Source organism: Globicephala melas, chromosome 19 (assembly GCF_963455315.2).
Source record: "Globicephala melas chromosome 19, mGloMel1.2, whole genome shotgun sequence".
Taxonomy (NCBI): Eukaryota; Metazoa; Chordata; class Mammalia; order Artiodactyla; family Delphinidae; genus Globicephala; species Globicephala melas.
Genome location: NC_083332.1, coordinates 41,777,760 through 41,805,436, shown reverse-complemented (window position 1 = coordinate 41,805,436; position 27,677 = coordinate 41,777,760). Strand labels below are relative to the sequence as shown.

At 46.1% G+C, this 27,677-nt stretch overlaps 1 protein-coding gene and 1 pseudogene across 1 annotated transcript in view; both read left to right on the top strand.

Annotated features, from left to right (window-relative positions):
* Nucleotides 1–606: 606 nt before the first annotated feature.
* Nucleotides 607–8,997, top strand: LOC115857046 (large ribosomal subunit protein mL37-like; annotated as a pseudogene).
* Nucleotides 8,998–10,221: 1,224 nt separating this feature from the next.
* Nucleotides 10,222–27,677, top strand: part of CDH11 (cadherin 11) — a 145,826-nt gene continuing 128,370 nt past the window's right edge. The window contains exon 1 of the mRNA XM_030863776.2: nucleotides 10,222–10,636. The gene's annotated coding sequence lies outside the window, so the exon portion shown is untranslated. The remainder of the gene's footprint in view (nucleotides 10,637–27,677) is intronic.

Here is a 27,677-nt window from a genome sequence, read left to right as displayed (position 1 = left end):
AAGGAGAAAATAAGATGAGCAATGGTATGGACACTTTAGGTAAGAAAGTGGACAGGTAAAAATCTTTGGAGGCCTTGAACAGCAAGGAATTGTTGACAAATGGCCCTGAGTGGCAACATCAGGGGACCTGGCTGACCTCCGCACTGACCTCTGGGGTAAACTGAATGCCCTCCGTGTGTCCTGCCACTTGTGTTTCAGGGCAGAACTCTGACTGACACAGAATCAATATAAATGTATCCTTTGGACATACTTTTGAAAAACTGTGCCTGGAGTGAAGGTAATCAGTAACCATGGGCTTTCAGAGGGAAACAGAAATGTAGAAATCTTTCAGCCAAACTCCTCATTTTAGACAGGAAGTATCTCAGAGAGAGGAAGGTATTTGTCCAAAGTCAGAGTCCGCTCAGAGCTGAGGGATTTCTCTTTTTAACTAATTAAACATCAGGTGACACTGTCTTCCTGACCCAGGAGGATATCTGCGGGCACAGGAAAGGAGAGCAGCCTAGTGCCCAAAATGATTTCATAAAACTGCAGGTTGGGTTCCCAGCACGCCTTGCGCGCGGGAAGATGGCGGCGTCCTGGTGGAGGTCTTGAAGAGATCGGATCGGTATGGCGTTGGCATCGGGGCCAGCAAGGCTGGCACTTGCTCGTCCCAGGCGTCTCGGTCTTGGGAGCTGCGGGGCCCCAAGACGTGGGGCGTAAGAGTGGGGCATGCGCTCCACGTGGAAGCCCGAGCCTCCTCCCCCGGACAGGGTGTACGAGATTCCTGGGCTGGAGCCCATCACCTACGCGGGGAAGATGCACTTTATGCCTGGTCTGGCGCAGTGAGTCTTCCCGCCCTGGGACCTCGGCTGGACGCACACGAAGTTCCGCCGCTTGCCCCCGCTTCACGAGCACCTGCTGTACAGGGACGAGGCCTGCTACATCTTCCACCAGCGTTGCCGCCGCCTCGAGGGTGTAAAGCAGGGCCTCTGGCTTACCAAGACCAAGTTAACAGAAGGCCTTCCTGATAAAGTGCTTAGCCTTGCTGACAATCCAAGGAACCACAGAGAACCAGGATGAACGTCTTCTGTATGTGATCTCTCACGCTTGTCTCTGGCACTGTAATGAAGACATCCCCAAGAGAGAGACCTCCTGCCCAGTCATTGTGCACAGTCTGATACAGCTGTGTAAATCCCAGATTCTCAAGCATCCTTCTCTGGCCAGGCAGATCTGTGCCCAAAACAACACGTTATCCACCACCTGGAATCGAGAGTCTACTCTTACTCAGGTCCATGGTTCCAGTGGAGCCCAACTGAATGCCAAGGATCCTCTGCTCCCCCCAACGCCTTCCAAGAGGAAGTAGAAGCTACTAAGAATCATGTTCTTGAGACCTTCTCTCCCATATCTCCCACTGTGGGTCTTCAGGAATACAACGTTTATGATGTGAATGATGATACAGGATTCCATTTTGTGTGTGTGTGTGTGTGTGTATCTCACATCTTCTTTATTCATTCATCTGTTGATGGACACTTAGGTTGCTTCCATACCTTGACTATGGTAAATAATAATGCTGTGAACACTGGGGTGCACATGAAAAGACCCTCAACATGACTAATCAACAGGGAAATGCAAATGAGGTATCACCTCACATCTGTCAGAATGACTATCAACAAATAGATAAGACGTAAGTGTTATTAGCAAGGATGTGGAGAAAAGGGAACCCCTATGCACTGTTGGTGGGAATGTAAATTGGTGCAGCCACTATGGAAAACTGCATGGAGGTTCCTCAAAATATTAAAAGTAGGACTACCATATGATCTAGCAATTCCACTCCTGGGTATATATCCAAAGAAAACGAAAACATTAATTTTAAAAGATCCATGCATCCCTTCTTTCTCTCATCCACTTGAAGCCACTATGCTCTTCGTCAACAAATACAACCAGATCACTTCTGCTTAAGAAAAAAAAAAAATTCAACAACTGCCCATTGCATTCAAGATATGATTCACGATTCTTTCCTTGTCCTACAAAGCCCTGTGTTATCTGTCTCTGTATTTCCACAAAGCTCATTAAGCATCAGTCTTAGAGATATTTTTTAGCTCCTCAAAAGTTCCAAATTCCATCTTGCCTCAATGCCCTTATGTAGTCTATTTCTTCCATGAATGTTCATGTTCTCTCCCTACACTTACCCTAACTAGCCCGTCTGCATCTTTTAATTCTCAGCTTTGATTCACACCTTTAAGGAGACCTCCACTCACCTCTCCTTACCACCTCTCCCATATAGATTAGTTCCTAGTTATATTCCCATGTAGACTCTAAGCAATTAAGTCACATTTAATTATTCATTTATTAGCAAACTATTTGAGTAAGCTGACCAATTTTCTGAGCTTCCCTGTTCTTCCCTATAAAATGGGCATAAGAATACTTGCTCTGTAGAACAGTTGTAAAGACTGAAATTAAAGTACTTAATAGGCATTCAATGAAGAGCTATTAAAAGTGTTATTCTTTAATTCTACCCATGCCCAGAACAATACTCTTTGCAATGGGGAATCAATCATGGCTCAAGACCCAGAACTAAAGTGACTGTCAATTAGAATAGAGAGACTTTTCTGGAATATTGTTTCCAAGAAGCAAGCTCTTGGGCCACCTGTGTAAAATACTGCATTCCATTTTGACCTACCTTTGCTCTATGGAAACATCACTATTATCTCTTAGCCACCAAAAAGGCAACTGAATAGGGAAAGGGAAACACACAACCACTAGATAAAGCACTGAAATAGTCTGTGCTGTGTAAGTTCATCTATCTTGAGCTGAGGACACTAAAGAAAGATTTTTTTTTAAGCCTTCTCCATCAGCTAAGGATCATTTCTGCCTTCCCTTCTCAGCACTGATAGTCAATGTTTCAACATTCATGAAAACTGGAACACAGAGCTCTCAAATCCTGTAGTCTAAATTGTAGACTATTTGCAAAGCAAGCCGGTACCAATCTTGAAAATACTTCCAGTGGTTCTCCAGGAGCACAAACATATTTTAATGCACCTATTCACAAGTTTAAAAAGTAACGTAAATGTATGCACATACAAACATTGAAATAGCCCTCTGTGAGGCATTCTATTAAGCCAATTTCTTCGTCCATACATCAAACAAGAATTAGAAATCAGAATCAGAACTGTCATTATGCATACCTGTAATTCATTTTAAGAAATTCATATGTTCTAGAAAAGCTGTCTGCACACCACCACTTTGTAAATTGGATTATATTTTTAAAAGCACTAAACAAGGTAGCTATTTTAATTAGCTTTCCAATAAAACCTTTGGCAAAATGCAGAATCATTTTGTAGTGTGAATAACTGGCATCATTGAATTCACTTTGTAAACAAGGGACACTTGCACCACATTTAGATTCAAGCAGATGATTCATCTGCTCTTGGTTTGGGGATTCATTCATTCAGTTAGCATTTTTCATGCATATATTATTCATGTATTCATTCTTCAAATATTTACTGAGTGCTTACCATATGCCTGGCACAGTACTGGATGCTCAAAGACACAGGAGTGAATGAGAGAGATGATGTACTTTGCCCTCCTGAAGTTATAGCCTGGTGGAGCAAGATGACCAATAAAAACATGTAAATTAAAATATGTAATATGTCAAGTACATATGTGTTATAAACAAGAAGAAAGCAGACTAAAGGGATAGAAAGTGGTAGACTACGGGGGATTCGAGCATCGAATGGGTGATTCTGCTGGTGAGAGAGCCAGGTAAATCCTGATTAAACAGGCAAAATGAGGGAGCAGACCATGAAATAGGGGCAGGGTGCTTCAGGCAGAGGGCAGAACAAATGCAGATGTCTTGAATCTGGAGTACACGTGCATTTGAACAACAACAAGAAAATAAGTGTGGCTTGAGTGATCAAGGGAGAGATTGGAAGATCAGCAAGATAGTCAGGGGCTGGCTCAGGTTGTAGCATCTACGCTGTGGAATGGAGGCATGCCTGAGGCAATTGTTCTCAGCAGCAGTAGGGGCAAGGGATGAGTGACCCTCAGAATCCACACATCTCTGCCCATCATGGAAAGGCATGGTTTTTCCATATAGATCAACATCCTTGTATCTTTTCACTTATATCCTCCTTCTTCCTCTCTTACTTTCTCCACTTCTGCTGACTTCCCCTTCCTCTCTCCCTTACCACCTTTCACCCTTTCATCTTTTACCCTTCCATGAAAACTTTTTTGTGTACCTACTATATTGCAGACACTGTGCCTAGGGATCCGATAGATGCCCTCTGGCTTGGGCGTAGAGGAAAGTTCCCCTCTCTTCCCCACACACCCGCAAACATATCAAGACTAGAATCTGTTGCATGAGCTTCTCCACTGAAAGGGCAAGCTAGTGGGATGACTTGTGAGTCAAACATACATAGGCTGGAATCCCAGTTCCAGTACTTACCAGTTGTATTTATATTGAGCACGGCATATAATTTCCTTGTCTCAATTCTCTCACCTGTAAAATAAGGATAATACATACTTTGAAGGAATGTTTTGAGAATTTCTAGTTTTATATATAAGTTGGTGATTAACATTATTACATTATTATTTCTGCTTGCTTTCTTCCTTTACAACTGGAACTTCAAAGTAAAGGAAGGACATGGTTAGAGTTTGGTAAGACACTGAAATCGCCTTCTGATCTTGTCTCCTCTAATGTTCTAGAATATTGTATTCATGATTATAGGATATAACCCATGGGACCTGACAACCCAAGATAACCCAGAATGGTGGCATGATGGAAATCTGTTTCTGCTTGTGGGAGAGTGCATTAATGGCCCCAACTCTTTACACTTCTCTGTATTCAGACTCTTTGCCATGCAACTTCTGAAGCTTCTTCCACTAAGAAAGCAGATTATATTTCTCCACCCCTTAACTTTCAATCTGGCCATATGGTGTGCTCTGGCCAACAAAATGAGATCGAAAAGATAGTTTCCAGTTCTCAGCCTACACCTCAAGACACCGTGCATACTTCTGCTTGGCATCTTGTGCAGTGGCCATCACCATGAGAATATGCCCAAGCTAGCCCTAAGGAGGAGGATGAGAAATACAGGAAGCTGAGTGGAGTTACCCCAGCCCAGCCCCAGCCAACCCACAGATGTATGAGAGTAAATAACTCTTATTTTAAGTCACTGAGTACCGCGGTTATTCATACCCTAGTATTACTGTGGTGATAGCTGACTGACATACTGGCCTTAAGTTAATAAAAATATTTCTTAATTAACATTATCAGTTAATCAAATATATTGATTGGACTTCTAATGCTGGAGATACAGACAAAAACCAAAAAAGGTATCATCCCTGCCCTTGGGGAACTTATAGTCTAGGTGAGAGGGAAAGACAAAGAAACACTACAGATAAGAGTTAAAGTGGGTTATATTTGAGAGAGAGGGGATCCTTGGAGTCAGGTCTTAGCCTGAGATGATTGCCTGACTGCTCCTAGTGGTGGAAAGAGGAAATGCACCTAAGAGATGTTTTCAATTTAACAGAGTCTGACTTAAAAAACTCCAAAATTTCAGCTCTGGAAGTATCCTCCTCAGAACTTATGCTGAGTAAGCTCTCATTTACAGCCACGGGAACTGAGGCTCACAGAAAGAAAATTACTTCCCCAAGGTGATTCAGTGAATTTGCAGATCTAGGACATGAAACCCAGGGCCCCTGCCCCCAAGGCTGGCACATCTAATTCTATATGACCCATGACAGGCCTTACAGTGTCAGTAAATTTTGAACTGCTAAAATATTCTTGACCAGAAGTTTTATTACTGATATCATTTATAATAAGATTAATCTCCATCATTATTATAATTCATACTGTAACATGACTCCTTTCTTGCTCAGGTGATTTAAGGTGTGACAATAATCAGACCTCACAATTAATAACAGTAATTAATAACTTTCATTTATTGAGCCTCTGCTTTAAGCACAGTGCTTACTGCTCTAGGTACGTGGGCACATTTAATCCCTGCAACAATCTAGGCACAGATAACAAGCCCCATTTTACAGAATTGGAAACTGAATCTCACAGAGATTAAAGTCTTTGCTAGTAAGCAGCAGAACCAGGAATCAGACTCAGATCAAAGGCCTGTGGTCTCCTCACTTATCTGTGGCCTCAGCTGTGGGAATCTCTGTCTGAAGTGCCCGGTTCAGAACAGGCATACCTGTTCAATCTTTCTCAGTGTTCTCCCCCTGCCTGGGGAAGGCATGATGCGGGCCTACTGCAATGTGATAAAACCATCTCCCTATTTGGATCCTGCCTCACTTTTTATACCATTTACCAAAGGATGCCTCTAGAGCAGGAAACTTTGAGGAGGCCTGGGGTAGCCTGGGGCTTCTAAGTGAAAACAAGGAACTGACTCAGCAGGGCCTGGCTATCTTCAGAGTCTGAGGACAGAGGCATCAAAGGGATGAGAGCCTGGTAACTTTGATGAAGGAACCAACAGGAAATTACCAGCCTCTTGCTGACAAGGACAAAGACAAGAAAAGGCCCATTTGAGCCTCATCTCTGTCTGAACTGAAAGAGTCAGGAAGCAGAAGGGACCGTTCAATCCTGCCTCCAGAGCAACCCTGAACCCTGGCTTCCTCCCTTGAAGAACAAGGTGAAGGAAAGGTGAGGCAAGTTAAGATAAACACCCAAACTTTTGGCTGCTGGATGAACTGAATCTTTTAATTTAAACTGTCAGTGGGTTCTTTTTTTTTTTTTTTCTCTTTTCCTTTTTTAATCCAAACTGTAATCACACAATACTCCACCCAAGTGCTTGATATGGATTTCTAAGACAGATCCTAACATAGTCATACAAAAATCCCCTCGGAAATGTGCACTTTGTACTGTGTCTATGTGTAGGTGTGTTTAAAATGTCACGAACTGGAATGCCTAACTCTAGTTCCCAGGAATTAATCACTTAGAAGAGTGATAGGGGGGAATTAACTTGCTTTAACACTTATAAGACTCTCCAAAGCAATCGCCAAAATAGAACTTGCTGAATAGAAGTATGGTTATCTTTCCATAAGAACTAGAACTCTTCTTTTTTTGTTTAAACATTTATCTCTCTATAAAACTGCCTTGCAAAAAGTTTTTCCCGTGGGGCTCAGCTGTAGGTCATAGATACTCTGGGAATAAAGGTGTAAAAGAAATTTTTGCCTTTCTTTTTGGTTACAATTCAATGAATTTTAATAAATGTATAGATTTGTGCAACCATCATCATTATCCAATTTTAGAACATTTTCATCTCCCAACAGTTCCTTCATGCCCATTTGCCGTTAATTCCTATTCATACCAAGACAACCACTGATCTGTTTCCTGTCTCTATAAATCTGCCTTTTTTGAATATTTTATATAAATGGAATCAGAAAATATCTGGCTTTTAGCATGTTTTAAGGGTCATTCATACTGTAACATGCATCAGTATTTCTTTTCTTTTTAATGCCGAATACTATTCCATTATATGGATATACCACATTTGTTTATCCACTCACCCGTTGATGCACATGTTAACTGTTTCCAGTTTGGGGCTATAATGACTAACGCTGCTATGCACATTCAGGCACATGTGCCTGTGTGGACGTAAGTTTCCAGCTGTCCTAAGTAGACTCCCACGAATAAAACTGCTGGGTTGTACAAACGAATATTGACTTCTGCTATACACTGGGTTCCATCTGATTCAGGTGTGCAATGTCAGTAGAAATCTACCAAGCAATTTTTTTTTTTTTTTTTTTTTTTTGCGGTACGCGGGCCTCTCACTGTTGTGGCCTCTCCCGCAACAGAGCACAGGCTCCGGACGCGCAGGCTCAGCGGCCATGGCTCACGGGCCCAGTTGCTCCGCGGCATGTGGGATCTTCCCGGACCGGGGCACGAACCCATGTCCCCTGTATCGACAAGCGGACTCTCAACCACTGCGCCACCAGGGAAGCCCTACCAAGCAATTTTTAACATACTTTTGAAAATCCGCTGACGCTATCATTCACGGAAGGGATGGTCTAAAAATAACCGACCACCACCAACAAACAACTGCTGTCACTTAACGAATTCTTAACCAAAAAGCAAAGAACACATTCCGGATAATGTCAGGTCAAATGTGACAAGGCTCATCCTTGGTCCTGTCTCCAAAATGGAATTAATGAAACTTTTCTCACGGATCAAGCGCTGTCCTAACCATCACCAATCCCCGACATCACTGTATACCTGCAATTAGACTGATGAGGCCTTCCCGTTCCCTTCCTGTTTCCACTTTCACTTACGTGGAAAGCATGAGAAAATTCAGACAAGCATTAGTAGACAAGGGCAAACTCCGAGTATCTCTGAGGGAGAGTGGGGCCCTGTTCCCTCCTCTCCTCTGTAACTTCATTTATAAGTGGAAGCGTTGAGGTCAGAGCAACCCATCACCATGTACTGCCCCTTTAGAGTGCGGGGACCTGGGCGGTGGCGTAGGACTTACTAAGCCCATACAAAGTTCTACGGCTTAGAGCAGACAGAAGTGGCAGATGAAAAGACAGGACCAGAGAGGATGATAAAGGAAGTAGGCAGAGTGTGGAAGGGACCAACCTGTGGAGGGAGAAGAGACAGGCACCGCGTCCCACTCACTGCGCTCTCGGGGAAAGCGCTCCGCCTCCTCGGCCTCGCGAGGGCCTCGCACTGGCACGTGTAGGGCGAGGGTGGGGGGGTATGTAGCGCCCAGAGGCCTGTCTCCTTGCGGCATTTGGGAGGTAAAGGGGGCCCACTTTACCTCCCAGCGGGAAACTCACCGCCCCCGCCCCCAGCCGAGGAAACGGCAGTTTAAAGGCCACGGCCACACGGAGGGCGAAGGACGCGGCAGCTTGGCTCAGGACGCCGGCTGGGGCGGCGGCCGACGCCTCAGGGATCCCGGAGTCGCCGAGAAGCCGGCGGGCGCACGGAGGGGCGGGGGCGTGGTAGCCGGATGGCCCCGCCCCGCCCGTCGCCCCCGCGCGCAGCCCAGCGCAGTCCCTTGCCGCGTGCAAACGTGAGGGTTCTGAGTGTATCTGGGACTCAGGCGAACAGGGCTAGGAGCCCGAGAGCCGGCTTTGGCCGCCCCCACTCACCTCCCACTACTACAGTCCCTTCCCCCTTCGCGCACCCTCCGAGGCTTTCTCTTCATTCTTCGACCTCATTAGTGTTAATTCCTCTACTCCTCTCTGCCCCTCCCGCCCGGCTTTCCCTCCGCTTCCTCCTTCCCCTTCTTCGCGGGCCCATCACTCCTTTTCCGTCCTCATCCCCGTCCCTCCTGGGATTCCTTTTCCCCATTATCCGTTTGCTGCTTCATCTTCTCTCCGTCTCTGCTTTGTCCGCCGCCTCCCACCAAAGGAACTTGTTCCGGCCAGGGGTTCCCACCAGGTCACAGACGTCCGCCTCCAACCTAGGGACGGCGGCGTGTGCGGGTCCCAGCACCACTCCCGAAGCACGAGCGCCCCGCCCAGTCCCTGGCGTGATTCCGAAGCCGAGGCCCCGCCAGCCTTTTCTCCCGGCGACTCGCGAGGGCAGGAAGCAGGCCCGGGGCCCCCTCCTCCAACGAGTCCTCCTGGAGGGCTACGGGGACCACCCAGGGAGGATGCAGGCACTGCGCCCTCAGGCCCGGTCTCCCGCAGAACTGCACTCTCCACCGAGCCGGGGCGGGCGTGCGGCGAGGGGGCCTGAGGCAACAAGTGACGCTGTGTGCGGACGGGGGCCACTGTACCTGCCTGGCGCGGGGGCCGGGCCGACCCTGGCTAAGCGATCCCGGCACCCGCCTTCCCCACACTAGGCTTTGGGGATGGGGGGAGGGGAGGGAGAACTGGGAGAGAACAGAGACGTGGTTCTTCCCAAGTCCAAAGTCTCCCTCCCCCAGGTTTCACCACCCGCGCCCCAAGCAGAGTTTGCTAGGCATGGGGAGAGGGAGTAGGGCAGAAGCCACTGACGTGGAGGGATCTTTGGAACGTGGGGCGATGGGGTGAGGAAGCACGATGCCGGATTGCCTCCCCCACTTGGCCGACGCTTTCCCCCTACCCACCACCCAGGCCTCCTGGGCCAAGGGCCCAGCCTGACCAGCTGGAGCGGATTTGGGCGAAGGAGGAAAGAGGGGCCCCGGAGCCCTCCCCAGTATCCCTGTGCCGCCCTCCCTGATTGGCTGTGCGTCCCTGGAGCCCAACTTCAGTCGCTCCGGACTCCGTCTGAGCCCCAGGGGAGCCGGAGTGCGGCGACCCAAGGCGGGAAGGGGGCGGCCACGAATCCCGGGGGCTGACATCCCGGGGGCCCCTGTGGGGAGGGACGCGGACGGGCCGGCCCCCGCAGCCTCTGCGAGGCCCAGCTCGCCGCGACTAGCGGCCTCCGCTCCTCTCCACCCCCCGCCCTTTCCTTCCCTCCCAGCGGCGGCCTCCCTCCTCCTCCGCCCCCCCACCCCGCCCGCCACCTCCCCCCGGTTTCTCATTCCTGCCACCAGCGCGCTCGGCGGCTCATTCCGCGGCCGCCGCCAGACGAGGGGAGCGTCGCGAGCAGATGCCGCGGGGGCCGCTCGCAGCCGCCGCCGACTTGTGAATGGGACCCGGACTAGGGCCGGGGCTGACACCGCTGCGCTCGCCCTGCGCCAGATACCGACGGCCCGCACCTCGTGCCCACCCTCCAGGGCCCCAGGTGAGGCGCGCCGCCAGTGCCTTCCTCTCGCCTGGATGGAGCTTCTTCGGGTGGGGTGGGGGTGTCTCTGGATGAGAATGTTTGGGGACGGGGGAGAACTGACTCGAGACGGTTTCACTAATGCAAAGTAGAACCGGGGGGAGGGCGGAGGTAAGATTTGTTTAAAAATCGAAAAGGAAGAAGGGAGCCAGCTGTGGACGCGGGCAGCTTAGGGGGCAGAGGCGCCAGATGTGCGCTCCAGCCTCTCCCCCAGCTCCGGCCTTTTATGGGGTCTGCGCCGAGGCCGCGAGACAGGGGCTTTGCACCCGGCTGGAACTAGAGGCTTCAGAGCTGCGCTCCGGACACGCCGACTGCCCCCGGTCAGGTCTCCGGGGAAAGTCGCCCCCGGCGCGGTGCCCGCCCGCCCGCGCTGCGACTCTCTGCGAAAGCGACGACATGACCGCGCTCTGCAGGATCCCTACCCCATCCTCCCCATCCCCGCCGAGTGCTCCCGGGGACTCAATTCCTCCATCGAGACCGCCGGGGAAGCCCCGGAAAACCGAAGGAACCCAGCTCGGGTCGGCGATTCCTCCGGCACTTTTATAGCGTGGGTTTGGGTCCACTGACTGCGGCTGGGGCTGCCGACTGCGATGCGCGCGCCAGCCCTCAAGCCGGGGTCTCTTCGGGGGCTCGGGGGGCCGTTTGTCAGCACCCGCCAGCTCAAGGGGTGACCCGTAAGCGGCTCAGACTCGGGCTCGGCTCTGGCTGGGGCTTGGCGGAGCTTGCCGGGGTCAACGTTAACTTTGCGAAGCGAGCCTTCCCCGCAGCCTGCGCCTCCTCCCGGAACGCGCCGAGCCTCTCCAGCTCCGCACGCACGGCCTCCCTCCCTCATGTTTGCCCCGGAACGGGAGCCGGGGGTGAGGAGCTTGGAGAACCCCGCAGAACGTGGGGTCCGGCGAGGAGAGCACCCCTCTCCCCCTACACCCGGGTACAGCTGTAGGAGGCCTGCCTGGTGCTGTGAAGAAAAGAGTCCCCAGAGAAATTGGGGTCAGGGAGGCCCACGGGTCGCTCTTCTTCATCCCTTTCTTGCCAAGGCCTTGCTCCTTGCTTTCTGGGCGGAGGGGGGGCTCGGGGGCGATTGTGTCCACACGCCTCCTTTTCCCGGGTGAAAGGTTTCGAAATGCTAGAAAAAGAAAGCCCTGTTGCTTTTGCTGATAATGCAGCAGGAATTTCACGGGCCAAAGCACTGCTATTAAGAAATTGCATCTTTTAATTATTTAATAATGCCATCCCTGCATGACGACGGGTCATCCCTAAGGGGTGGGGTGGAAGGTTGTTTCTAAAATCCTGCTGCATGTAGGTATACATCTGCCTATAAAGTCTTCCCTCCCGTTTCCCTCTAAAGAAATCGTTTTCGGATGGCTCTGCAATCTTTCCTGGTTTTCCTCTTCCTATCATTCCTATCAGTTTCATACGAGGCAGAGTAAGTTTTCGATTTAATCACAGGGAAGACACGATAATTAATCTGGTGAGAGGATGGATCGATTTATCACTTGGGCTTACAGCAAACATCGATGGTTTTGCGGGGTGTCTGGATTTCCCGGGGACCGAGGTGTAGAAGTGTTCTCAGGAGCGAGGATCTGCCAGCATCGCATGAGCACATTTGCCACGCTGGGCTCTGAGAGCTAGAGCCTAATACCATGAGAGAGAAGAGAAGAGGCTGACCTTCATTTCATTAATCCTGGAATTATTTTCCCTACAAATACAGAGATACAGCCATCAGAACCCAGAAGTAATCACTGCCCAACCCCAGCTGCAGGGAGCCTGGTCTTCTTCCAGTAGAAGAAAGGAATAAAAGTTGCAAAACAAAGAGACAGAGGGTTGGGGCCAATGCCAGAGGGACCCTGAAGCTCCTGGTCACTAAAGTTCCTTAATCATGAGCTCTAATTCAAAGTTTTAGAGTTGGCCAGTGGGCCTTGGAATTCAAACCTCTGTGCAAGACTGAAATCCTGCCTAGTACAAAGGAATGTGAGTAGTTTTCAAGTACAGACCAGGAAAAGGCATCTGAGAGGCCAGGAAACTTTGCTTGAGTGAGAATTATCTTTACATCTTGCTTCTGAAACACTGCAAATTAATACATTTAAAATGTCTTGCAGCTGCACTTTATTATTAATAATTATTATTACCATTATTTTCCTTGTTATTTCAGAGTCTGTATAAGCTGGTCATTTTATTACATTGTCAGAAAAGAAATAAATAAATAACCCTCCCCACCCCTGGGGGAGGGAAAATGAAGAGCCGCACTGAACGGACTGAGATAGGATAATCTGTTGAGGCCCAGACACGTAGATTTGCTCAAACTGAGCTTATTGCTTACTAGAAAAATAGGCTTTTGAAATAGCTCTAATTGAAGCACTGGACCATCTTGATAGCACTTCAGAACTTTCATTATGTTCAGCATTCTTATCGAAACACCAGACAGTAAAATTACTAGAAACCTAAATTCTGTTTTCAATTAAGATGCAATATTTTGTTAATTTGAGAATTTTTTAAAAAGTTACATCTGTTTTTTTACGACCCAGAACTCATGTTTCCTCTTTGCAGTGTTGGCTGTGGTTGTGTATGTGTGTTTGTTTATTCGTGTGAAGAGGAGGGGCAGGGTTGGAGAGCCATGCTGTGATTTGGGGGAATACAGATCAATTTCATGGTCCTTTAATGCACTTGTCTTCATAATTCATGGTTTTTCTTCCACTTTGAATAGAATTACATGGCTGCTTTGTAAAGATTCTGGTTTGGGGACCCTCATATGGGAAACGCCATGACTTTGACCTCAAGGCTTGATTTACAATGCCAGAGCTACAGTCCCATAAGCATAGTGTGTCCCAGAACCTTGCCTGTGAATGTCTGTGACTTATGAACTTGACAGTTCATGTAAACTTTGATCTGTGATATTCAAAGCTATTTTCAGAACCATCTAAATATCTGCAAATCTGATTTTAGTCTGCCTTCATTTTCTACACATTTATGTAGGCAGATGTTCCAAAAATATGATCATTTCGTTTAAGTTTATTTTCAATATTGATTTTTTTCACTTTGATCATAAGAATACCTTATCATTAAATAGTAATGATAAGACAGTGGTCTATAGAGTTTGAAAGTAGGTAGCAAATCTTTTTTTCTTGAAGTGTCAAATTTGCAGAATAACTATAAATTCCAAAGTTTTTATTTTCCCTAGAAAATCTCAGCATTGTGTAAATTCACCAGCCAGTGGTATAAGGGATTGGAATGTGTTTGGGATGTTTTTCCCTCTTATGCAATTGGTCCTTGTTCCATAAAAAGTTACCTGATTTGTCAAGAACCCCTGTTCTAGATTTACCAAAACATCGTAGTTGTCAGCCTTTCCAGTCCAAAGTTATTACCCCTGAAATATGTAAATATCTTTGGTCTCTCTCTGTCTCTCTATTTATAGATATGTGCGTGTGTGTTATTTAAGGGACTAGGGGAAAAACATCAACAGGTCTGCTAAAAAAAAAAAATAAAGCTGGAGAAAGTTGGACAAATTCTGGTGCACCAGTAGGAATGAGCTTTTCCATCAGGATTACTATGATAGCCATCCACAGCCTCCTCTATGGGCAAAGAAGGACTAAAGAAGACACTCGAGGAGGATAATTAAACATCTTTCTGCTATAATTTTACACTGACATTGAGAGCCTTGTGCATCTCTGGAAATGGGCTCCTTCGCGGAAGATTGCACTTTTGGCCACTAGAGGGCAATGGCACCCTTCTCCAACTTTGTGCGTGAGGCCCATCTTCTTTTGAGGGCACCATGAAAAGCGGTTTTGTTACCAGCAGCCTTGTCTGGACCTCTCAGGAGAGACCGAATTCAATCTAGCTGTGGTTCAGGCTACCGCTTGAGCAGTTTGTCAGGATTAACATCTTTCTAGTCGGTGGATCCCCTTACCTTCACTCTCTTCCCACCTTGGAGCTTACTAGAAAGTTGCAATATCTGAATCTTGAGATGTCTGAGCAGGAGATGGATGGGGGCTGGGCTGTATGAGAAACAAGGTCAGTTCTCACTGAGTCAGTGATCTGGGAGGATTTTCTGCCTCTTTTTTTTTTTTTTTCTTCCCTGCAAAAAAGCATCATTTCAGACTCTGAGGGGAAGAGAATGAATAAAGAAGAAAAATATTAGTGAGATTGCTGTGATATCATTGCCTGTTCTTTCAAGAGGTTTTTGAAGACGTCTGCAAGACATTTTTAATTTGCAAAAAAGAATAGCACTTTGATCTTTGGTAAACACTTTGGGGCCTGGAGTTTTAATAAAACAGTAAATGTTTTACTACTACCTTTAAACCATTCTTGATATTGCTGTACAAAACCTAACTTTAGCAGAGTGTAAAATTTAATTCAAGATTGGTCCTCATGCCCTGGAGTTTAATCATTTGACTTTTTTTCCTCCTCAGTGATATGGAAATTACTGCTTATGATTACATTGTGTATTCCAGGCTGCACAAATTTACGTTTGTTACTGTTCGATAGTGTCATTAGGAAATTCAGAAGAATGAAACAAAACACTAATGCTATATTATAATTAAGAGGAAAGCTCTCTTTAAAAAAATAAGTACTGTCTTAAGTAGATTCTTATTTGTATCTTTTTTTTTTAAACTGAGTCCAGTTGCCTCCCTGGTGAATCAGCAGTGGAGTTCTTTGCAGCTCTCAGTGTGTTGGAATGCATGGGCAGTTGATGAAGGAGGGATCAATGCAAATGGATTATGGGAGGGAGTATTAAGTAACTCAGTGGAAAGTAAGACAAAGTGTTTTGTAAACCGAAGCTCACTTACCGAGGGACAGTTTATTTAACTTTTAAAACGAAGCCACTTTTAAATTGTAAGTGCTTGTGAATAATGCACGCTCATTAGAACTGGAGGGAAAATTTCACTGTTATTTGGTTTAATTAGACGTCAGACAGTCACAGAGTTCCAAGATGCTTATAGAGATAAAGCATTGTTCTCGAGTCTCTGTGGTCAGGGTTTCTGCTCAGGCAGAGAACCTAGTACACAGGATGTTAAATGAGATGGGAGTCTGAGAGAGAAGAAGAGAGGAAAGGAAGAAAGAGGAGGGGGAAAAAAAAGAGTGTGGGAGAGACTAATGATGCTGTTTCTCATGGCAGGCCAAGGACTGGTGTCTCTCTCCCCTTTCCTCTCTCTTTCTACTCATTTAGACCATGTGAGGTGCTGAATCCAGAAAGCTGGCATACACAGCCTTACAGGCCACAGTAAACAGTGGCCAGAGCCTTATTCTATTGCCGCCTGGCACTGAGTACTCATCAAAGGATGTTGTGAATAAGCACTGCCTTTTTCTCGAAGTTTTCTGGTTATTCTAGTTGAAGAAAAACCTTCATTTACTCCATGAACCTCCTTATTTTCTGGAAATCCTCCTGACACGGTCCTCTGCACTGGCATGACTTCGCAAATTAAGATTACTTCTCCACGTTCACTTTTCTTGAAGAAAATGGCCACCATGATGATCACCTAACATAGCAACCATAGCAGTGGAGGCCCCTACCTGAATTTAGTTTAAGACACACAGAGATCTCTTTTCAGCCATTGTTAGGCTCCACCAGTGAGATCAAACAGTGAGAATTTAGAGCAGCATCCCTGCCATGGATGCTGTTCTATTCTCAGTAAGAACAAGCATGGATGAAGGCAGGGATAGACATAACCTCTGATTATGGTACATTCACCCCCACCATGATCTCTGCGTTATGTGTTACTGCTGATCACATCCTGAACACTCCGGCCTGTTACCATCATCCCCCAGGCCTGGACCACCCATTCAGACTTAGAGGCAGTATTGCCAAGCGGCAGGGCCAAGATCAGGGTGAGGAGAGTGAGGCTAAGACATACAAGTGCAGAGTTAGATCCTGTCTGTATTTATTTATTTATTGGCCACACCACACGGCATGCAGGATCTTAGTTCCCCGACCAGGGATCAAACCCGCACCCCCTGCAGTGGAAGCGTGGAGTCTTAACCACTGGACCGCCAGGGAAGTCCCAATCCTGTCTTTATTGAAAATGTTGATATTTTGCTCATTGTGGATTTCTTCTAGTGATCTTGATTTTTTAAATATTTCCTTAAAATATTATTTATCTTGATTACTGAGTTTTTTGGCATCCCCTTATATTCTGTGCCCAAGGACAGAGCTCCACCTGACACCCTAGTTCCAACCCTGCCCAGCAGTTTGATTCTTCTCAATTCCAGCTCCACTGCTTACAAAGTACTAACCAAAAATGAGCTACCTTACTTCTGTAAGACTCAGCTACCTCACCTGTGAAAATGGAGCCCCTCACAATACCCACATCCTAGGACCGTTGTAAGGTAACATAAGGATTGGGTTCAACGCCTGGTTCACAACAGGCACGCAGTGACTGCTCAGGCCTTGTTGTCCTCTCAGAAGGAGACCTGAGCTTCACTTTTATAGACTAATGGTGGCAGGTAGAAGTTCTTCCTCACAATTTTTAGGCCAAAGTCCTTCACTAAACTTTCCCTTTGGCTTGAGGCCTCTCCGAATTAGTGACGAATTGTTTATTAGTACCTGCCTTTTTAAAAAAATCATTTCATAAGTTTAAGTGACCCATCCCTCTTCCATTTAAAATGTTCAAGAGGCAGTTGAGATTTTAGAGATAAGTATCGCTTTTGAAAAGTGCCTGCCTCCTTCCTACCTTTGCATTTTCTCCCCGCTTGTTTTTACATATGGGTTGCTGTGGAAAAGCTGCCCTGAAGTAATATCTTACTGGGAAAGCTTGCTAAGCATGTGATGTTGAGTTATTCCTCACAAGGGCTGCTTCCCTTTAAAAGGGACGCATTACTATTCCAGACTAGCTTAAATGATAATTAGTCTCTTGATAAATTGTCGCCATTTCCAGAATATGCCTGTTTGTTTTTCAGGTAAATGTAGTTTGGGGTTTTCAGGAGGGTGAGCAGTGACGGTCTGACTTGTGGAAAGACTGCAGCTTGAAGAAGCTCTTGCCCTGTCTGCCGTCTTCCTCGGGCCCAAGCAGAAGCCCAGGGATTTGGCATCACGTTAAAAATAGCAGGAACCGTCACCCCCACGCAGCTGTTGATGGTGCTCTGTTTTCACACCCAGTATCACAGTCAGGCTGGGCTTTCCAAGGCTCCTGGTTCTTCCAGATTGTCCTGCTGTGTCCCATCTGTGGCCTCCTTGTGTCATCTGTTCCTACCCCAGGCCCTGTGCATTCGCTCCTGAGTGCAGGGTGCAATGAAAGGAAGGCTCTGCCTGTGTTTGCTGGGAAAAGGGCAGGGGAGAGAGCCAACTTTATGAGATGCTACTCTGTGAAAGGTGCTGCACCCACTACCTCCTTAATTCTATGCCGTCACCCCATGAGGAGGGTACTGTCAGCTCCATTTTACAAGCGGGGAAAATGACCCCCAGGAGGATTCCAGACACTTGTCCAAGCTCACCAGGCTGAAGGAAGGAAAGCTGGGTGTCCGAGCCTGTCTGACTCCACATGCCCAGCAGCGTTCTGCTCTGTGTGACATGTGTGGCAACCCTGGGCCTCCTCAGCTTCCTGGAGAAGAGCAGCTGGACAGAGAGCTGAGCTGACGGCTTGACCCTGTGCCCCTACAGGATCCCAAATCTTGACCATAAAAGGAGCCTCTGAGATCTTATGGTCTAACTCTCCCTCTCAGCAGGTTTTCTGCTTGCCACTCACCCTGAGGCTGCTTAAGTGTCCTGATGACAGCACGCTAGCGACCTCTCTGGAAACCCATGACATGAGAGGTGATTCATTACCTCTGCTCATTAGAATGCCCCCTCATATGAGGAGCTAAAATACCCCTCTGCTGTAACTTTCTCCCAGCAGTCACTTTGCCCCTGCTCGCCATCACTCTTTCCTTCTCTGACAGCCCTACAAATATTTGAAAATGGCATCCAATGACAGTTAAAATCCAATAAAAAGTATTTATTGAGCACTTAGCTAGTTTCGGGCACTGTGCTAAGAACATTCTATAACATGAGACTTATCCACAGTGACCCTACGAGCTGGTAAAATGATTGCTAGCTCCTTACAGAGGAAAAAACCCAGACATTCCCAGTGTTCCACAGCTGGAAACTGGCAAAGCTGGGATTCAGACTCGGGCATCTGACACCGAACTTAACCCCTATGTCCGTATGCTCTGCCATTCAGTGCTTCAGCTAATCTGGCGAGATACAGTTTACAGACCTCTCACCGTCCTCATCTCTCCCTTCTACTTCCACTCCATTTTGTCAATGTCCCCATTAACATGTGACATCTTACATCAGAGTCTCTATTGCAGTCTAACCACCATACGGTGATTGGACCTCCTACTACCTGTAACAAGGACTGGACATCCCACTTTACCAAGTAGAACTCTCAGGAATCAGATGTTTGAAGTCATTAACTGAACTATCAGCTATTCCAGTCGATCTTCTTTTAGCGATGAGGGTCCAGGGACCCAGAGAAGAGCCATGGCTTGCCTGAGGTCACTGGGTGATTTAGGAGCAGAGGGGAGCAAGAACTGGGGAGTGGGGGGTCTTGGCTCTTAACCGGATCTTTTACCACTATCTGAAAGCAGAAGCCTTTTTATTTTTTCTTTAGAGTCTATATACCTGTGGTCTGATTCTTATTTAAACAGATCATTGGTTCAAGTATATAGATGTGTGTATATATATATATGTATTCACCCTGTAACATCATTTGGCAGTTAAATCGTAACATCTATATATGGGGCTTTGCATGAATCTACTATTTGGAAGTCATGGTCAGCCAATGCAGTGCCATTTGATAATATTTTGCAATATGTACCATTTGACTTCACCCTTCAGCTCTGTCCTATCTGAAAGACATCTACCACTAATACCTCCATTCCAAGTTTCCAGAGATAACAGAGTAGGAATGGCATCCTCACCTTGCCACCCCTAAGCTTTCACAGGGCCCTCTGGCAGGGTTTGGTTTGAACTCCATCTCAAACTCATTTCTTTGTCCCATACTTTATTGAAAGGCCTGGGCTGGGCACAATGAAGTGGTCAAATCACAGGGCCTTCCCTCAGAGAGCTGACAATATCAATGGTGCAGAACACACTAGGTCTGTCTGTAACATCTCAAGGCCTCATACTGTCCATGCTGCAAAGGAAGTATAAACAAAGAGGGCCACAGTGAGGACAAGCCACATGCAGTTTAATGACCAGGGACGGTCTGGGGAAGGAAAAACAGCATTGCACTCCTGCATGGTAGGAGGGGACCCTAGAGGCCACCCAGACCAACACGTTACGCCATTCCTGGCTACCATGTGGTGATGGCTGGAGCATCATTAGTCATATGGAGCTCATTACCCCTGGATGCAAACCACTGAGACATTAGGAGCTTTCACTTTTAGAAATACTTCCTTAGGTTGAGCCAAACTCTGTTTCCCCAGAGGTTGCATTCTTTGGTACAAGCCTTTGATGTCATGCAGAATAGATATAATTCTTCCTCCCCATTGCAGCTATTCAGGATCTAAGTTGTCTTCCAGGATGCCTTCTCCCTGGTCTTAACATCTCTAGAATGAACACCCCATTCATTTTTGCTCCAGCCCTCCTCGGAGGGAAGGACTGAAGACAGAAATCTAGAGGCAGCTAGACTCTAGACTATCAACTCCCTTCTACACACTTCTTTTATTGCATCCCGAGGCTACATTACATTAGCTTTTATTGCCAGCCACATCACCCAGAGGACTTATGCTCCACAGTTTATTTGTTTATTTGTTTTTCCTTATGTGCTGCTGTTAAGTCACATTTCCCCACCTGTCCCTGTGCACATAAGACATGATAAGGCACCTTCAGCAGTGCTAGGGAGTCAGGCTGCCTTGCTTCAAAGCTTGCCGCTTCCCAGCTGTGCAAGTCACTATATCTATTTCTCAATGTCCTCAACTGTAACACTGGGTTAATGATATCTACCTTATAGGATGGTTCTGATATTAAACGATATTAATATATAAAAAAGTGTTTAAAGAGTGCATGGAATGAGGTTGCTGTTATTATTATCTCTGTTATACTTCGTATCTATAGTCTGGGTCCATTGATCCAGCCTTCCAAAATGTTTTTTAAATTTAAACCTTTAGTCTCTTGTCCAGAATATCTGTCATCCCTCCTAGCCCCATGCAATAGGTTGGTTTACTCAGACACCTACCTTTCTTATTAGAAACAAAACACAACACAACAATAAAAAGAAACAGAATAGAAGCAGGGACAGAATCTTGTTAAACTACAGAAGACACTCCTTTTGAGTGATTCCACCCTGAAATACAATATTCTTCATGTTACTCATTTCTTGTAATGCATAATTGCCATTTTGTTTGCTTGTTTGTTTGTTTGACTGCATAGCACCCAAACCCCCTTCCTGTGTTTGGAGACTAACCCACAATAAGACTCTTCAGAAAGAAAGCCCTCCTTCTACTCCACAGCCTTGAAGGGCCACAGAGTTGCTTCCCTAGCTCTCCTGGAAGCTAAAATGCTGATTCAACTTCCCAGTGTGCTTTAAATTTGGATTCAGTATCTTACACTTACGCTTGTGCACGTGAGCACGTGCACACATGTGCACACACACGCACACACAATCACTGGTCATGAAGAACTCCCTCTGGTCATTGTGGCAGTGACTGCTGTATCATCCAATTTCCAAGGGTAACCAGGGTGGTGGAGCAAGCTATCGCTACCCGTGTTCAGCGGGGACAGCCACAGTGCCCTCACCCACCTGGTTCTGTGGCAGGGTCTGGTCTCTGGTTCTGACTGCCCAGGCTCCTACATTCCTGACCATTTTCTGACCCTGCTTCTCTAGTCTTCCTGCAAGCACTGTGTTACCCAGAGTCTGTATCTGTTGCTTTGAACTAAGAAACCCAAAAGGCTTCATCTCCCTGCATATCCTTGCAAGACTGTTGTAAGAAAACTTATCCCCTGCAATACTGAGTGGGGTATCTGGCTTTTGAGTTCCTCTCAAATGCTTCATAGAATGTTGATAGACAGTTAGATGTTAAGGTGTGAGGATAGAGCAGAGAAAGCCCTTATTAAACATTGAATGGTCCAGTTTGGGTTGAGCAAGAATTGGGCAGGAGGTCAGGACCTAAGCAGAAGCCTAGTGATAGGCTCAGGAGCTCAGAGGATGAAGTAGGATTTCCATAGGCAGCCATGGTGGAGAGCATAACTGCTAGGCATCTGAATGGCAAATGGTCTCTTGGAAAGAACAGGGCAGATTGTATGGTAAAGTGGCCCATGGATGCTGGCTCTGGAACCAATGCAAAATTTCCAAAAATATTATCCAGAGAAAACTAAGGCCAGATTCAGGGACAAGAGTCCAAATTGTATTCCTAATCTAAGGGCAGCCAGATAGAAAGGAGTATTCTGAATTCAGAGCCAAAATCTTGGAGAAGGCAGGATGGAATACATAGGAGCTCTCTAGGCATTGATACGAGCACAAAGGATGCCCCCATAAGAATGGGCAAGTGACCTCACCACATCCCAGCTTCTGGAGGGGACAGTTCCCACACCCTCCCAGCATGCTGGCCTCTTTGTTGGCCCAAGGATTGGAAGATCAGGTGGAAGTTGTCAGTGCTTAAATTAGGGCAGATTAGGGCAGCAAGGAAAGACAGAGGAAAGCTTCCTCTGCAGCTGGTCCCTGATCATCCCAGGACAGCCTAACCCACTGCTGAAAGGAATCAGCGTCATCCTTCCAGAGAGTGGAGCTTTCAGGGAAGCTCAGAGTTTCAAAGCTTCTGAGACTTGCTAGCCCGTCTGCTGGGCCAGGGAGTTAAGCCATTGAACGGTTCTGACGTTGTGGCTGACGGCACCCCTTGCCCAGGCCTGAGCCAGCTGTCACCAAGCTGCACAGAAGTCTTGGAGCCGTGCATTTCAGCTTCTGTGTGGCACTCCCTGACAGACCACCGTGGACACAAATCCAGATCATAGACCAAGAACGACCAACTAAACGTAGGCGAGGCTGTTCGGGCAGCTACATCGATAGTTATCTTTCCATTGTCTAACTTTTTAAAGCATGCATATTTAAAGGTTTTAAATATTTAACAACATATTTAAAGGTTTTATAAAATAGTTCATTGACAATAGCAGCAAAACTGTGTTTAGATTCCAAATCCAAATTGAAAATCCGGCGTACTTCATGCAAACAACTCCAATTCACAACACTTTCCCCTAAGATATCCCAATAGCGAAGGGAGCTGCTCTTGAACTGCCTCACTCCACCGTATACTTCATATATGGACACACCTGTAGTGTAAGGGGTAGTTTTCATTTTTATTATTATTCTAGGGAACTTAAGAAGCACTATGTAAACGAAACATCACTATTAGTATTATTATCTTAGAGTAAAAATTGCAATTTAGCAGTTAGAACTGGGCACACTCGCCTTCAAAGTAATGCATTGGCGATTCTTGTGTTTTATTCATCACTGTTCCTCCTGCAAACCTTACAGAGAATCTTCAACTTCAGCAAACCTCCACAGTGCGTTTGGGAGCATTAGTCAGGAGACTAATGCAGCCTGAGAGGATATGTCTCTGAAGTGAGGGATGGATCCTGCGGAATCATTTCAGCTGCTCTCGCCATGAACCCCCTCCTGCCGTGCCCCACATTGCAAGCCAGAGAGGGACCCGGTTTTCACTTACACAGAGGCATGTCTCATGTTCTTTTCTCATTGGGTGCTTTTCTTCTGTCTCATTTCCCATGAATGGAGAAAGATAACCTGTCAGCAAGTTTGCAGCCAATTGCTGACAGATTTTCCCTAATAGGCTGCCCTGTGGTTTCCTCCTTCTAGGCAGACCAGCCTAGTGAAACCCTGGTGTTCTGATAAATAGCTGTGTGGCCTTGGGCAAGCCAATTAACCTCAGTTTCCTCATCTGTAAAGTGGCCTTTTGGGTCCTTTCCAGCTCTAAAATGGTCTGGCTCTCAAATCTTCTTCCACAAATCACTTGGCATGGTGCCTTCTGGCCGTCACATCTCAGCATTCTGGAGAAGGAGCCATGCAGACAAAAACGCCAGGATGTAAATGCACAGCTTTGTTTTGCCTGCTGGTGATAGTGGGCAGAGGAGGCATGCAGGGTGGTGAGTTTGGGACTCCTTGTGAAGTATGCTGCATGTCAGATTTAGGGCTTTGGACTTCATTCCCCAGGTTCTAGGGAGCCTTTGCGAGTTTAGAGCAGGGGAGTGATGTGTTCAATGCTTTATTAAATGATTTCTGGACCGGCATTGAGAAGAACTGACAAAGGGGCAGAGACTCTAAACAGGGAAACTGACAGGAAGCCGGGAGTAGAGGGCAACATTATTACAATCACTGATGTGTACTGAGCATTTACTATGTGCACACACTGTGCTCAGCACTTTCCATAAATTATGTCAATCCATCCTCACTACAACCTTAACGAGGTGGAAGCTATAATTATCCCCATTTATAAAACATGGAAACCAAGACTCAGGGTAGTTCAACAACTTTCCCCAGTGTTATGTCTCTGGTAAGTGGACAATCAGGGATTTGAACAGAGAGAATTTATGTTCTTCACTGCTCTGTTACAGAAAGACAGACTCAAGAGGCTTCCAGGATAGGTTCATGAGACTTGCTACTGATTGTCAATAAGGAATGGGAATGGGTATTTTGCCAAGCGCTTACTGAGTGCCTGCTACTGAGCCTTCCAGAGATTATCTCTTTGCATCGTCCCAATAAACCCCAATACCACACTGATAGACAGTTGCAAAGGATTTGAACCCAGGACCTGAAAGAACCAGAAAGCTTTTCCTGTGACTCTTCTAATGCATCCCAAATTGCCGGATTCTTGGCTTTCTCCCTACCTGCGATGATTTATAGATGACACCAAATATTGTTTTCTGTCATGTGCTCATACGACTTAACTATTTTAAAAGATGTGTTAGGCAGAATAGAAGTTGTGATTCCATGATCCATGTTCTCTCTTGATATTTTGGTTCCTGTCCAGCCCTGGCATAGGTGAAGGGAAGATGCCGTCAACAGTGTCACAGAAGAACATTTATTTGGCACCCAGGGTTCAAAATGTGTTTCTAGGGGATGTTGAGAGAAGACATGTAAACCCACTCTTTGTCCTTCAGTGGGCACTCTCTCCTTCTGCAGCAAAGGTGGGAGAGTCACACTGCAGCCGCTCTGATGCATATTAATAAGGACCCAGGTTTCTGAGAGAGAAAAAAATCATCTACACTGGATTTGAAGAGGACATGAAGATTTGACACTCCAAGCTAGAACTCAAAAACAAATGCAATTGCAAACACCAACCTGGCAGAGTCTTGTTCAAAGAGATGAAGTCCACAGGGTCTCTGTGCTTAGTATTTCTTTGTCTGCTCTCATATTCTTTGAGCATTTTCATCTGTAAAATGACCCATCCATTTCCTCATCCCTAATTTGTTAATCAACTCACCGTGGGACAAGAGGGAACTCACTTCCCTTGTCTGGATTTGTTTCCTCTTCTGTAGAATAAGAAGGTTCCAATGGAAAACTGCCTCCCTCAGGAAGAACAGCTGAGCTCTGTTTAAAAAAAGTCCAAAAAGAAGAGTCAGTCACCTGGTTGACCCAGAGAATATACCTGTATTATTCTCCTCTTAACCCAGCTCCTGGACTTCAGATTTTCATTTGGACCGTGAAAACCAAATGGGTGGTAGGCTCTTGGAAACTCAGAACTTAATCCTCAGCTCTGGCAAAGAGCCTCCAGAACCTGTTCCCTAACTCATTTAAAGCAACGGTTATAAAAACAAAGCAAGTGAGACAAGCTTTGTGGGTAAGAATGTCAATTGATTAAATTCATGGAAATAGCATCACTCCTTAAAGATTGCCTGCCTTTGCTTAATGTTGAAACTATTGATACTATCTCTAGTATTGTTTCCCCTGTTTTTACATTTGCAAGGGAAATGACTCAACATTTATTTCTGAAGGTTGTTTTCTTCCTCTGAGAAAGTTACATTGACTGTATGGGTTTGGCCCACTGATCATGCCTCCCCATGCAACGCTGATTTGGATGCAAAAGGGAGCTATTTTAGAAACAGTAACTTCACCTGCTTTGTTGCACCTCCTTTCAGGGCTCAGTTGGGCTTGCTACTGGAGAGCATTGAGAATGCCATTCACATGCTCTTGAATGTGAGAAATTGTGCTAATATAACTTTAATTTTTGTACCAAATTGAACAAAACTAACTAAGAAAACTAACTAAGAAATTAGTTTGTTGGAAATAATCATGGCTCCTGCAGAGGTGCCAGGTTGGCTAGTTACTGAAATGTGACTGTTACTTTGTGAGGTGACATTTGTGTTGGGCGGGTGTGTAGATGGAGGTCATCCAGCGTGCTGGACCCGGTTACACCCCCTGGGGGATTCCTAGGGGCCATTCGTGGCAGAAGCTTACCCCAGGTAGGAATATTCCCTCATCTCCCACTGTATTTGGCTCCCCTTCGGCCTCATTCCCAGTGCCCTGCTGGGCCTTGTACAAAAACAAGACAAAACAAAACAAAACAACGCTTTATGTAAATAGTTTGATTTCTATGACATTTATGCTTGACCTTAAATAAAGACATTGTGACTTGATGCTGTGTCTACAAAGGTGACCCTAGGGATGCAATGTAGTTTGGGAAAGACTTCTGTCACTCATTATATTGAACATGTAGAAACAGATTTTAAGTCTATTATCTGTGAGGCCAGAAGTCTTTTGGCTTCATATTTCATAGGCTAACTTTTTTTTTTTTTTTTTGTGGTACGCGGGCCTCTCACTGTTGTGGCCTCTCCCGTTGCGGAGCACAGGCTCCAGACGCGCAGGCTCAGCGGCCATGGCTCATGGGCCCAGCCGCTCCGCGGCACATGGGATCTTCCCGGATCGGGGCACGAACCCGTGTCCCCTGCGTTGGCAGGCAGACTCTCAACCACTGCGCCACCAGGGAAGCCCCCCATAGGCTAACTTTTCAATGTTATTTCCCCAAAGCACTCAATAATTTTTGCAGGATCCAGGACACTGCTAATACTTCTGAGTTTCCAAAGTCAGCGTGGGTTCCTCCTCATCTTTTGGAGTTTCTCTTTTGACCTAATGCAGCACAGAGTGATATAAATTCAATATCCTCTCAATGCTCTGTTGTGCCTTCCTAACAACAGTAAAAATGTGTACCATTCCTTGATGATCTTGATAACGTGCTTTAAGTTCATTATCTCTAGTTCTGTGGACAGCAGGGAAAGTCTGATCTGAGTATAGAGCAATGATTAAAAGCTCACTGTGAATTAGGTTCAGACTAGGAAGGTTGAGATTTCACTGCCACCATTTTTCAGCAATGTGTGGCCATGTGTATATAACTTATCCTTTTTTTGTATCAGTTTTCTCATCTGCACCGTTGGGATGACAATGGCATCTACAAAGATCTGAGTACTTAGTAAACGTTAGCTAATAATCTGTGAGTGAGAAGTGTATTGTTATTTCTGTTCTGCAGAGAGGCAGTGGAGATGCAGTGAGTTTAGACACTCTTGCCCTGGGTTATACTGCGAGTGACACTGTGGATATTGTATCCAAGTTCAAGGACTCCAAATTCATTTGTTCCTTTCTGTTCCCTCTACTGAAGTTGACTCAGCTATTGTTTCTCTCTTCCACCCCAAACTCTCATCTGGATTTGAGGGGTAGTTTTCCATTGCTTATGAAGGTTTCATGCTGTACTTTTTTAAAAAACTGCCATAAATAATGCTCTCTTTCCCAGCATGACTCGTATTTGCATAGCTCTGAGGATGTTAAGAACTCAATTTTCTCCACTAAATCCTTTGTTTTTGAGCTTTTGTATGTTTATAATTGAAATATCAGGACAAGGACGATAGCTCTCTAAGCCAGTGCTGTCGAATAGACATGTAACGCAAGCTACCAATGTGAGCCACACATGAAATTTAAAATTTTCTAGTAGTCCAAGTAAAAAAGTAAAAAGGAGATATGTGACAATTGTAATAATGCATTTTAAGCCAATATATCCAAAATATTATGATGCGTAATTAATATAAAATGAC